Source organism: Mobula hypostoma, chromosome 11, assembly GCF_963921235.1.
Source record: "Mobula hypostoma chromosome 11, sMobHyp1.1, whole genome shotgun sequence".
In the NCBI taxonomy this organism is placed as follows: Eukaryota; Metazoa; Chordata; class Chondrichthyes; order Myliobatiformes; family Myliobatidae; genus Mobula; species Mobula hypostoma.
The window spans coordinates 82,715,878-82,728,812 of NC_086107.1; the positions used below are offsets into that span (position 1 = coordinate 82,715,878).

General features: G+C 41.1%; 1 protein-coding gene across 5 annotated transcripts in view; it reads right to left on the minus strand.

The window, feature by feature from the left end:
- LOC134353879 (carnitine O-palmitoyltransferase 1, liver isoform-like) overlaps positions 1–10,287 on the minus strand; it is a 141,240-nt gene extending 130,953 nt beyond the window's left edge. Inside the window, exons 1-2 of one of the 5 annotated variants that reach the window (XM_063062386.1) lie at positions 4,900–4,928; positions 3,363–3,415 (exon numbers count right to left, since the gene is read on the minus strand). The gene's annotated coding sequence lies outside the window, so the exon portion shown is untranslated. Of the gene's footprint in view, positions 1–3,362; positions 3,429–4,899; positions 4,946–10,162 lie in introns of those variants that run through there. The other 4 variants (XM_063062381.1, XM_063062382.1, XM_063062383.1 and 1 more) reach the window with 4 other exon arrangements.
- Between the last annotated feature and the right edge of the window lie 2,648 nt (positions 10,288–12,935).

A 12,935-nucleotide genomic window follows, 5' to 3' on the forward strand; every position in this document is an offset into this window, starting at 1 on the left:
AAAATAGGCCACATAACTAGCAGCATGTTTCAATGGAGGAACATCTAATAAACAGCAATTATAATATCACAAGGTTTAAAATAAGAAAAGAATATAAAGCCCTTCAAGGTGGAAAATAATCACTACATGAGATCACAATTTCAATAATGTTTGCTGATAGAAATCAACACTCCTTTAAGGAACACACATAGAAGTTGCTGGTGAACGCAGCAGGCCAGACAGCATCTCTAGGAAGAGGTGCAGTCGACGTTTCAGGCCGAGACCCTTCGTCAGGGTCCTGAAACGTCGACTGCACCTCTTCCTAGAGATGCTGCCTGGCCTGCTGCGTTCACCAGCAACTTTTATGTGTATTGCTTGAATTTCCAGCACCTGCAGAATTCCTGTTGTTTACTCCTTTAAGGAGATGTTTTGTCCAGGGACTTTGCCATGATGGAGAAGAATAGAAAGTAAATGAGCTTCCCATGTGGCAAGAAAGATAAAGGGTTACAAAAACAGAAAAGAAGTACACATGATGGAGAACACAAGTGGATGACTGTATATAGTTCTGAAGGGAAGTAAAACAAAACAAAGAAAGCAGAGAAAAAAGTGGCAGCAACCATAGTGTCTATAAGAAGTATTCATGCCCCTTGGAAGTTTTCATGTTTTATTGTTTTACAGCATTGAATCACAGTGGATTTAATCTGGCTTTTTTGACACCGATCAACAGAAGAAGACTCTTCTGTGTCAAAGTAAAAACAGATCTCTACAAAGTGATCTAAATTGATTACAAATATAAAACAGCCAGTCAGGATGCTCTCAATTGTGCCCCGTAGAAAGTTCTTAGGATTTGGGGGCCCATACCAAACTTCCTCAACCGTCTGAGGTGAAAGAGGTGCTGTTGTGCCTTTTTTTTTTTACCACATAGCCAGTATGTACAGACCACGTGAGATCCTCAGTGATGTTTATGCCAAGGAACTTAAAGCTGTTCACCCTCTCAACCCCAGATCCATTGATGTCAATAGGGGTTAGCCTGTCTCCATTCCTCCTGTAGTGCACAAACAACTCCTTTGTTTTTGCGACATTGAGGGAGAGGTTGTTTTCTTGATACCACCATGTCAGGGTGATGACTTCTTCTCTGCAGGCTGCCTCATTATTCTTTCAGGTCAGGCCAATCAGTGTAGTGTCTTCAGCAAATTTAATTAGCAAATTGGAGCTGTGGGTGGCGACACAGTCATGGGTATACAGAGAGTCGAGGTGGCAGCTTAGGATACAGCCTTGAGGCGCACCAGTGTTGAGGGTCAAAGGTGAGGGAGCCCACTCTTATGTTTATGCAATCAATTAGTTTGTGTTTTATATTTGTAACTAATTCATATCACTTTGTAGAGATCTGTTTTCATTTGGACACAAAAGAGTCTTTTTCTGTTGATCAGTGTCAAAAAAAGCCAAATTAAATCCATTGCGATTCAATGTTGTAAAACAATAAACATGAAAACTTCCAGTGGGGGGGGGGGGGTTAATTCTTTTTATAGGCATTGTAAATGAAATCCAAAAATATTCCACAGGCAAGTGAGCAGGAAAATGGTTGCAAGAGTAGACTTGGGACCAGCTGGAGACCAAATGTGAAATCTGCAACAGCTCTAGATACAATAATCAAGAATACAATTAGAAGTCACTTGTTGACAGGCAAATTGCAAGCAAATTGTTGACTGATTGGGTAAAGCTAGTGTGCATTTTTTAGAGACAAATTGTATGTAACTGAATTTAATAGTGCTTTAATGGAGTAATAGCCAATAGAGAGTACATGCTACTTGCTAAAGGTGTCACTCATACTTTATTGATCCCAGGGGGAAATTGGTTTTCATTACAGTTGCACCATAAATAATAAATAGTCATAGAACCATAAATAGTTAAATAGTAATATGTAAATTATGCCAGGAAATTATGAAATAAGTCCAGGACCAGCCTACCGGTACAGGGTGTCTGACCCTCCAAGGGCAGAGTTGTAAAGTTTGATGGCCTCAGGCAGGAATGACATTCTATGACGCTCTGTGCTGCATCTTGGAGGATTGAGTCTCTGGATGAATGTACTCCTGTGCCCAACCAGTACATTATGTAGTGGATGGGAGACATTGACCAAGATGGCATGCAACTTAGACAGCATCCTCTTTTCAGACACCACCGTCAGAGAGTCCAGTTCCATCCCCACAACATCACTGGCCTTACAAATAAGTTTGTTGATTCTGTTGGTGTCTGCTACCCTCAGCCTGCTGCCCCAGCACACAACAGCAAACATGATAGCACGGGCCACCACAGACTCGTAGAACATCCTCAGCATCGTCCGGCAGATGTCAAAGGACCTCAGTCTCCTCAGGAAGCAGAGACGGCTCTGACCCTTCTTGTAGACAGCCTCAGTGTTCTTTGACCAGTCCAGTTTATTGTCAATTCCTATCCCCAGGTATTTGTAATCCTCCACCATGTCCACACTGACCCCCTGGATGGAAACAGGGGTCACCGGTACCTTAGCTCTCCTCAGGTCTACCACCAGCTCCTTAGTCTTTTTCACATTAAGCTGCAGATAATTCTGCTCACACATTGTGACAAAGTTTCCTACAGTAGCCCTGTACTCAACCTCATCTCCCTTGCAGATGCATCCAACCGTTTATGCTCAACAGTCCAACCATATTGTCACACCAGCAGGTATAGAAGTACGGAAATTATGGTACATTAAGCTCTGGTTCAGCCACAGTGCTGCTGATCACTCGGTCGGACACACAGTGTTGCAAGCACACGTACTGTGGTCTGCCAGTCAGGTAATCGAGAATCCATGACACCAGGGGAGCATCCACCTGCATCGCTGTCAGCTTCTCCACCAGCAGAGCAGGGCGGATGGTGTTGAACGCACTGTCATATACAGTATCATATAATAAGATTGTTAGCAAGACTGAAGGCCAAAACATAACAGTCTGCAGTAGAAAACATTGAAAATGCAGGAGGATATAGGCAGTATAATAAATGGATCAGTATTATAAGACTTCTGCATTTTTCAATATATACTAACCAGTTGTCTATATAGGGTGTAGTATCAAAATCAAATAATGTCACACAACGTGTAAGTATGAGAAAGGAAGTGATAGCTTTCATTTAAACAGGTAAGTGAAATGGCCTGATAAAAAACATGAAATTTAATGTCGGAAAAATCTTAAGTATTAATCTCTGACAGGACAAGCAAGAAAATCTAGTATGTAAAAGGCAGGCACAAATGTAAAAGGGATACACAAGATTAAGCATACATATGTAGTTTATTAAAATGCAGCAGAGCAGGTTGAGTAGAAAAATATACATGGGTTTCATAAACAAAATAGAATACAAGAAAAGAAACTCACAATGAATCGTATACAATATTGGTTCAGCCACAAATCGAATTCTTTCTCCAGTTCTGAGGACAAAAACCAATAATTCTTATACAGAATAGACGATCCTTCCACTCCTCAACATCTCTGCTCTTTTTTTTTTAATTTGGATAAGGAATTCACAAGTATTGTGTACTTTTTTCACATGTACAACCTTTTCCATTTTTTATATGTATAAAACTATAATTATTTATACATTCTTAAGTACACATTGAGATGATATAAAAAGAAATTAGACACTTAAATAATTATGTACAGTGGAAATTCTAATCTATTAGGCTAAGTAATGGTATTAATTGTTAAGAAAAATAGTAATAATAGTGGATTAGTAACAGTTTCCATACATCTCTTCTGGATCATTTCTTTTTGGTCCAAAATGTTGTATGTAAGCCTATGTAACAACCATTGTAGGTGTTTATATCCTAACTTGTTCATACTAGCTCCTGCCCCAAAACATAATTATCTAATCCCTATGTACTTATTTACTTAATTTTATCATTTTTTATCCCTTACCCAAATCTTTTCCTTTACTTGTATTAATTCTCTATTTTCCAAAAAAAACAAAAACTGTAAACATTTAGACTAGGGTTGCTTATGTTAGCAATATTACTGTGTTGATGAGAAGAGCAGTATAAATCATTAAGAGTGTCATCTAAAGTCTGCTCGCATTTGGGGTTATATATTCAATCCATTTATTCCAGATTTGATAAAGTTTTTCTTTTTGAATTTTCAGGGAGTAAGTCAACTTTTCCATTTTAAATATTTCCAAGATAATTTCGTGCCAATCTTCTAATGTAGGTGGTATTGGATTTAGCCACTTTCTAGTGATTGATTTCTTACTTGCCGCTAAAAGGGCCTGCAGCAACTTTATATCTTCCTTCTGTTCAAGAAACAATACATACCCCAAATAGATGGTCTCAAAGTTCAGAGGTATCTATGTCCTAAGTACCTTAACTAATGTTCTATGAATACCTTCCCAATATAGACTTAATTTAGGACAATCCCAGAAAATATGGAAATGATTTGCCTCCTTGGAGCCGCACCTTCTCCAACACGTCACGTTTGTATCTTTATATTTTTCCTGATATGGGGTCTTGAGTATCTTATAATATTTTTCCAACAATGTTCTCTCCAAGTCAAAGAATTAGTCAAAGACCACTGAAAGCTGCATATTTTCCTCCAAGCCTCCTCTGAAAGTAACATCTCTGCTCTTATTCCAAACCCTGTGAAGTGAAAGTCCCATTTCCCCAAACTCCTAACTGCCCATACTCCTTATCTTGACACAAACCCTCAATAATTCCTAGCCTCCAACATCCTAATTAATACAACATCCCACAAAGCTATTAAGGCCCAAACTCCAAGCCATAGCTGTGACTCTCCATTCTGGACCACTTGTTAATCCAATTCACATACTGTTCTGATCTTCACATCACCCCCAACAGCCATATGAATGGTAGTACAAATGGTACAAAATCATTGCCATCAGAATGCAACAAAATGGAATACTTACCTCACCCAAAAATGTGCACTAATACCTTACCCTCAGAGCTCCACAGACACTGAAACTCCTAAGTCAAAGTTCAGAAACACAATCTAAATGTCAAAAATTAACAAACTCTGTAAATCTTTGTTTTGGAAAGGGCTCCTGTTTGGAATACCTTTTAAACCAAGACAAATATTTTCCACTTATTGATAACTAATGCATTCACTTCTCTCCTCGCTGTAAACCTTAGCAATTATGTCTGAATAACACCAAACTTCACTTATCTCTGAAATAAAAATCATCTGCTGTGCTGTATATATTCCATGCTTCAGAGTTCTACTTCCTCCTCATTGACTCTTACATTTTGTACTGCATAAAAACTGAAATTATTCTCTGCATACTGGAGTCAGAATTATTGATATATTAAAAATGTTCCCAATACTTTCTTCTGGGTTCCATTAGATTGAAAATCATTTAGTATAGGAAAAGGTTGTTAAAAATGCATCTTGTGCAAATTTTACAAAAGATGGGATTTAGAGGATTTAGAATTTCTGAAGGTTTATTTTTGGACTAAATAAGTTACAGAGGGACCCAGTAATAAGAATACAGATTCAACAGTAACTTTCAAAATAGAATTTCAGGGATATTTGAAATTTAAAGATATTGCCAAACTATGTGGAAAGAGAAGAGCAACATTATTGAATAATTTTAAAAGAACATTCAGAAGTACAATAAAAACAAATGGCTTTCTTCTGTACAAAGGTAAAGAAACCTTGTGGAGATTTTATTGAGATTATGCTGCAGATATTATGTAGCACAAGAGGAGGGAGGGGAACATCACTGCATGGTAGATCATATACTTTGTGCAAAGGTTTGTACCAATTCCCAGCACAACAGCGCAAACAGACGTCTTGCTTAAAGTGTAGCACCTGTGAGTTTCTGGACTAAAGAATAATAATTATGAATCAACACTCTGGATCAAGAGAGAAAAAAGTATATATGCCAAAACCGACCTCTCTTTGCTAGAGAACACAGAACTAAAGGCTGTTTCAGAATAAGGGACTGTCTATTCAGATGTGAAAATAGTTCCTTATAGAATGTGCTTAAAACCTTTGGAATTCTCTACTTCAAAAGACTCAGGATGCCCAGTTCTTCCATATATCCATGGCAGAGATCAACAGGCATGGTAATTCGTTAAGTTGTCAGCCACAGGATCTTATTAGATGGCAAAGCAAGCTTGAGAGGCCATGTGGACTAACTGACTTCCATTGTTTTCTTATGGGTACTTCAAGTTAAAATACACTTTCCATGATATTCAAAATCTGACCTATTAATTCACTCAATACAAGTCCTAGGCCAAAAGGATCCATGTGAAGATCAAGATCTCGTACTTTGCACAAAATGTATGATCTACCATGCAGCAGTGTTCCCCCCCCCCGCCCCCGCCCCCGGGTCACGTTTCATCTCCAGCAGTCATCTGAAGATCCTAGGAAAAGAAATACAGCAAACCTGCAAAATCCAACATTACTGTGGGAGAACCTTTCATTCAGAGAGAAAAGTAAAATCAAAATTCAGCAGGTAGGCAACACTCTCAGATGCAATCCTTATTTTCAAGTATTAAATGGTATTGGAACAGAATTGTATTCCACAAATGAAAAATAAAATTAATTCTGAAAAATCAATACATTACAGGGGTTGAAAATCTGAAATAAAAATAAACTTTAAAAATATTCACAAATCAGATAGCATCTTTGTAGAGAGAGAGAAAAGGTTAGATATTCAGAGTTCTGATGAACATCCATCAAATTGAACCAGTATTTCACTCTACAATCCTCTCCCCATGTCCACAGATGCTGCTTGACCCAAGTTCCTCCAAATGCCAGTAGCCTTCTCCAACCTTTGATGCGATTGTGTTTGCTTAATTTGTTCCTACAATCACACCAAAGATCTACTTGGCCAAGTTACTTTAATCATCAGCTGCAAGCAGAAAGGAAAAGCTCAGGCACAAGGCACAGTGGCCGGGGGGGGGGGAGTGCGGGGAGGGAGCTCCCTCACTGTCAATGTTTACAGTACCAACATGTAACCAAACACAGCCATATATGGTTGACAGCATGCCTGCAGGCTCAGGCCCCAGTTATCCCATAGATTTTGCCCATATCCACCAACAATCCTTTGGATATAACAGGCTAAATTACTTTTAATGCCCTCTTAACTTCTCTGAAGTCTGAGAAAAGTTTTATCATCCCAGTAGAAGTCAGCATTTCAATTAAAGTTTTCATTCAAGTTCACAGCAAGTTGTCACCAGTTGGCATATTGGATGCACACATCCTATTTTCATGAAATTAAACTGGTAATTTGGAAGTTACTATGGCTAAACAAAACTGGGAAAAAAAACTAGATTTTAGGCACATTTAAAATAAATTTACTAAACAATTTTCTCGAGCTACAATCCATGATTAGAAAAATTGCAATCGCATTCACAGATATACTATTCGAATTTAAATGTCTCCATTACAATTAGTCCAAGATGTTCCTCAGTCTAATGCCTCATACAATATAGAAACAGGGCTTGCTGCATAATTTGTCCTCCATAGCTCACCTCTCCCTCTAAACCAACCATACTTCCACAGCTTTCTTCACCTGTATTTATCCAACTTCCTCTTAGTGCATCTATATTGTTTGCCTATATCCTTAATCCCTGATGCAAGTTCCACATTTACAATAACCTGTAAGTTCCTTATGAATTCTCCTGGAATACACATACAAACTTAGGAAGCATACCTGTAAGTTTTGCCTTCTCTCTTCCTCATAAGGCATTTATCTGTCCTTTATTCCTCTAACTCCGTGTCCACTGTAATTTCTACCTCCCTCATGGATGGCACAGACTCCTCTCCCTCAGCTGGTGATGTATAACCTCAGTCACCCCTCTCTCAGTTTGTGACTCACATCCTCTCCTCTGTGACCCAATTTTGCAACACTCCTGAGCCAGTGATAAGCCTCCTGATTACTTCTTTCAGTAAATAAGTTATCCCTTGTTACTGCTCTCAGTTTGCAATTTGTCCCACATCTTTCCAGCTTAGGCAGAACTCAGCATGGATTCCTTAAAGGAAAATCCTGCCTGACAAACCTATTACAATTTTTTGAGGAAATTACCAGTAGGATAGACAAGGGAGATGCAGTGGATGTTGTATATTTGGATTTTCAGAAGGCCTTTGACAAGGTGCCACACATGAGGCTGCTTAACAAGATAAGAGCCCATGGAATTATGGGGAAGTTACATACGTGGATAGAGCATTGGCTGATTGGCAGGAAACAGAGAGTGGGAATAAAGGGATCCTATTCTGGTTGGCTGCAGGTTACCAGTGGTGTTCCACAGGGGTCCATGTTGGGGCCGCTTCTTTTTACACTGTACACCAACGATTTGGATTATGGAATAGATGGCTTTGTGGCTAAGTTTGCTGACGATACAAAGATAGGTGGAGTGGCCGGTAGTGCTGAGGAAACGGAGAGTCTGCAGAGAGACTTGGATAGATTGGAAGAATGGACAGAGAAGTGGCAAATGAAGTACAATGTTGGAAAGTGTATGGTTATGCACTTTGGCAGAAAAAATAAACGGGCAGACTATTATTTAAATGGGGAAAGAATTCAAAGTTCGGAGATGCAACGGGACTTGGGAGTCCTCATACAGGATACCCTTAAAGTTAACCTCCAGGTTGAGTCAGTAGTGAAGAAGGCGAATGCAATGTTGGCATTCATTTCTAGAGGAATAGAATATAGGAGCAGGGATGTGATGTTGAGGCTCTATAAGGCGCTGGTGAGACCTCACTTAGAGTACTGTGGGCAGTTTTGGTCTCCTCATTTAAGAAAGGATGTGCTGACGTTGGAGAGGGTACAGAGAAAATTCACTAGAATGATTCCGGGAATGAGAGGGTTAACATGTGAGGAATGTTTGGCTACTCTTGGACTGTATTCCTTGGAGTTTGGAAGAATGAGGGGAGACCTCATAGAATCATTTCGAATGTTGAAAGGCATGGACAGAGTGGATGTGGCAAAGTTGTTTCCCATGATGGGGGAGTCTAGTATGAGAGGGCATGATTTAAGGATGGAAGGGCGCCCATTCAGAACAGAAATGCAAAGAAATTTTTTTAGTCAAAGGGTGGTGAATCTATGGAATTTGTTGCCACGGGCAGCAGTGGAGGCCAAGTCATTGGGTGTATTTAAGGCAGAAATTGATAGGTATCTGAGTAGCCAGGGCATCAAAGGTTATGGTGAGAAGGCGGGGGAATGGAACTAAATGGGAGAATGGATCAGCCCATGACAAAATGGTGGAGCAGACTGGATGGGCCGAATGGCCGACTTCTGCTCCTTTGTCTTATGGTCTTATGAAGCCCATGGTCCCCTTTTGTTATCTTGGGCTCTCCATACTTTGCCACTTTTTCATTACTCTTAGAATACCCAAGTTCTCCTTTAGTTTTTCTGCTTTTTCTCACCCTGCAATGAATAACATCATTTTCCCAGCCCATCCATATAGCCTCCATCCATGACTGACCACAACTTAACTCCTGCTATAGACCTTTGTTACTCTTAATGCCCTCCTATACAGTTTGACATCATTTGCTTTCTCTATGACACAACTCATTATGCCTTCCAATTCCTTTATCACTCTCCACTCTGTCATACAGCATGGAAAAAGGGCTTTCAGCTCAAATCATCCATGCTGTGTTGCCCATGGAACTGGTCCCACCTGCCCACATTTGGCCCAGTGCCATGTAAACCTTTACTATCCATGTACCTATTTAAATAGATGGCTTTTAAAAGTTCCTAACTTGCCTCCCTCAACCACTATTTCTGGCAGTTCATTCGAATGATGAGGGTGCCCCCGAGGTCCCTTTCAAATCAACTATGTTCCTGGAAATGAAGTCTTAGTCCATGCAACCTCTCATCGTAACTTGTCCCCAAATACAAAGCAACAACCGCTCTTTTAAATGGATGTGGTACCCCTTTCGTCCTGATGCCACTTTCACATAACTCCCACTTTCTCAAAGCCTCTGACCACAATAATGCCTTATCACTCAATTTTCGACAAATACGATTGACAGCTCTCTTTCAGCCACTGACCCTTCAGCCGTTTGCCCCGCCCTTTAGCCAGCCCCCTCTCGCATCACCATCCCTTTATCATTACACCCTACATTCCATAATCACTTATCTGGTCCCCTTCCCTACGGTTTTTCCCGCACACCACACCCCCTTTGCGCCCACCGTCCACGTCGCCTTCCCCGGTAAGACTCACCCACAGCGAACAGCCACCTCCTGCGCTCAACTCCCTGCTCAAGTGCCGCAAGCAACTCGGCGCTGCTGACGTCAGCGGTTGGGAGGCGGGAGCGCGGAGCGTACTCGCGAGCGCCCCAACTCGGCGCTGCTGACGTCAGCGGTCGGGAGGCGGGAGCGCGGAGCGTACTCGCGAGCGCCCCAACTCGGCGCCTCTGAAGTCGGCGGTCAGGAGGCGGGAGCGTGGAGCGTACGCGCGAGCGCCCCAACCGGCGCCTCTGACGTCGGCGGTCAGGAGGCGGGAGCGTGGAGCGTACTCGCGAGCGCCCCAACCGGCCGGCCGAGCGCCCCAACCGGCCGGCCGCCCGCCCGCCCGCCGCCTCGTGGAAGCGTGGGCGCGGAGAAGTGGGAGGGCGTGTGGGGTTCGGAAAATGCGCTGCTACGGGGTTCCTGAGGAGAAAACGACGTGGGGAGTGGAAACGCACCGAAGTGAAGCACAGCCATCCTCACCGCGGCTTTACCGAATGAAGAGACGGATCTATTGGCAGCCTTGGATTGCGTTCGTTGCCCGCAGAGGGCGTGGGTCTGCCGCCGGCCGGAGGCCATTTGCCTTTGCTGCCAAATATGAAGAACACGCCTAACATCCATTGTTTTTCCTTTTCTTGAAAAACCAATTCGTCTCATGGAGTAATCTATCATTCTCACATTTGACCCAGTTCTAATTCTCCAAAGTCCTCTTAGGTGGAGAATATTAGCGATCCATTTACTTCTGAATGAAGAAATTGCTCCCACCTCAGTTTAACATTACCTTTTGCTTTATTTGTAATTCATTAACCAGGGGAATCAAACTGTCCAAACAACCTACTCAAGGTGGAGGACTTCAAACACCCAACAGATGCTGCCCAGCATCCCTGAGTTCTTCCAGCAGGTATTTTCTTCTTCCAGATTACAATATCTGCCATCTTTTATGCCTTCACCCCCTCCAAGAATGTTGTATGTTTCAAAAGGCTACGTCATTATTCTTAACATCGGAGTCGTACAGCTACACATCTCATGGACCAGCCAGTCAGTTGAATCCACTGCACCCCCAGTAGGTTTAGCCAAGGAAACCAAAATTACATAAAATTTGCAAGCGTAGTCTTACCAAGGGCCTAAGTAATTATAGTAAGACTTCTTTAATCATGTCCTGAGTAAAGGAATGAAGGCAGTAAATCCTTCAGAAATAAATGCCACCTTAATATTTGCCTCCCAATTGCCTGTTGCACCTGAATGTTAGTTTTCTGTGATTTATATGACCTTACCAAAACCCTTTTGGAAATCCAAGTGCAACACGTCCACTGGCACATTTTCATCTATTAGATACAAACTTAAATAATTCCAACAAATTAGTCAAAATGATTTCCCATTGAGTCCTTTAGATTGTTCCTTCAGTAAGATCACCTTTCATTTCCCTTCAACTCTATGAGTAAATGACCATTCTGTTCAACCTTTTCTCAACAGCTGACTGAATAATTCCAGAAATCAACTTAGTGAAAGCAGACCATGCGTGTAGAGAAATAAAACATTCAGTGAAGGCTAATCAATCTGAAGTGTTAATGTTATTTTCTTCTCCACAGATGCTGCCTGACCTACTGAGTATTTCTTTCATTTCCAGCAAAGAATTTGTTGTTGAATCTAACAGTTGACACTGCTGAAGCAAATTTAGGTATGGTGCTTTGCTGTGAACAACTCGTAACATCACAAGGGAGGACTACTGGAAAAATTTAAGGGAAATGTGTGTCCTTTATTGATGTGGGCGTCCTGTTTTCATTAGACAATGGGCATGCCATTGCAGTAATTATAACTCTTCAGGGCGATCATCACATCCTTCCTGTTGTGTGACAACACAATCAGTAAGCAGCATCCCAACTTTTAACTACTAAATCAGTAACTATTTGATATGTATGCTGTTGGTCTCCCTATGATCATGATCTGTGAGCCTACAAATTGACAGTTCTACAGTTCAATAAGGAGAGCTTTCACAGATGCATGAAGTCCAATGGATGGAAATGTAGAGTTTCCTCAAACAGTCAAGCACATTTATAGACTGACAGAAACTGTTAGTGCAAACTTGGTCTTAATTGTCAGCACTTGGAGATCCAGGTTATAAATTGTTCAGAACCTTGGCAACTGGCAGAGAGAGAAATGCTTTTTACAGACAAGGAGATAACAGTGGGAACAATATGGCTTTCCCAGTAAAACTGAAATCTTTAGAGCAACTTGTTGCTTTTAGAAGAAAATAATGAGATTCACATTATTTAGCTATTCAGGGTGAATTATGTGCATATATTTTTACAATAAAATTCTTCAACTTATTTGTAGTTGAGTAATGGAGAGCAATTGAGTACTTTCAAGATTGATTGTTGCAGACTAGAGCCTCTCATCACTTTTATTGATGATAAAAGAACCAACAGGCCTTGGGCTGGCTTCATCTGGAATACATTTGGAGCCTGTGATCATTACAAATGTCCACCAAGTAAGTGCTTGCTGCCCATCCGTACCTATAGAGGAACAGCCTAACATTTAATTCTGAGGTGATAGCTATTGTTTGTACATCAGTTTATAATTGGTCTACATTTCCTGATTTCCAGATTTATACCTGCAGTGTTGGTTGTTTTATTAAGCAAAATTGGGCCAGAAAGGCATGTATTTGCAAGAGTTTAGAATAGTGAGGGGAACTTGATTGGACCAAACAAGATCTCAGAGGGTCTTGCTGAAGGGGGATACTCAAGAGCGAGCAGTCAATGTTCAACATT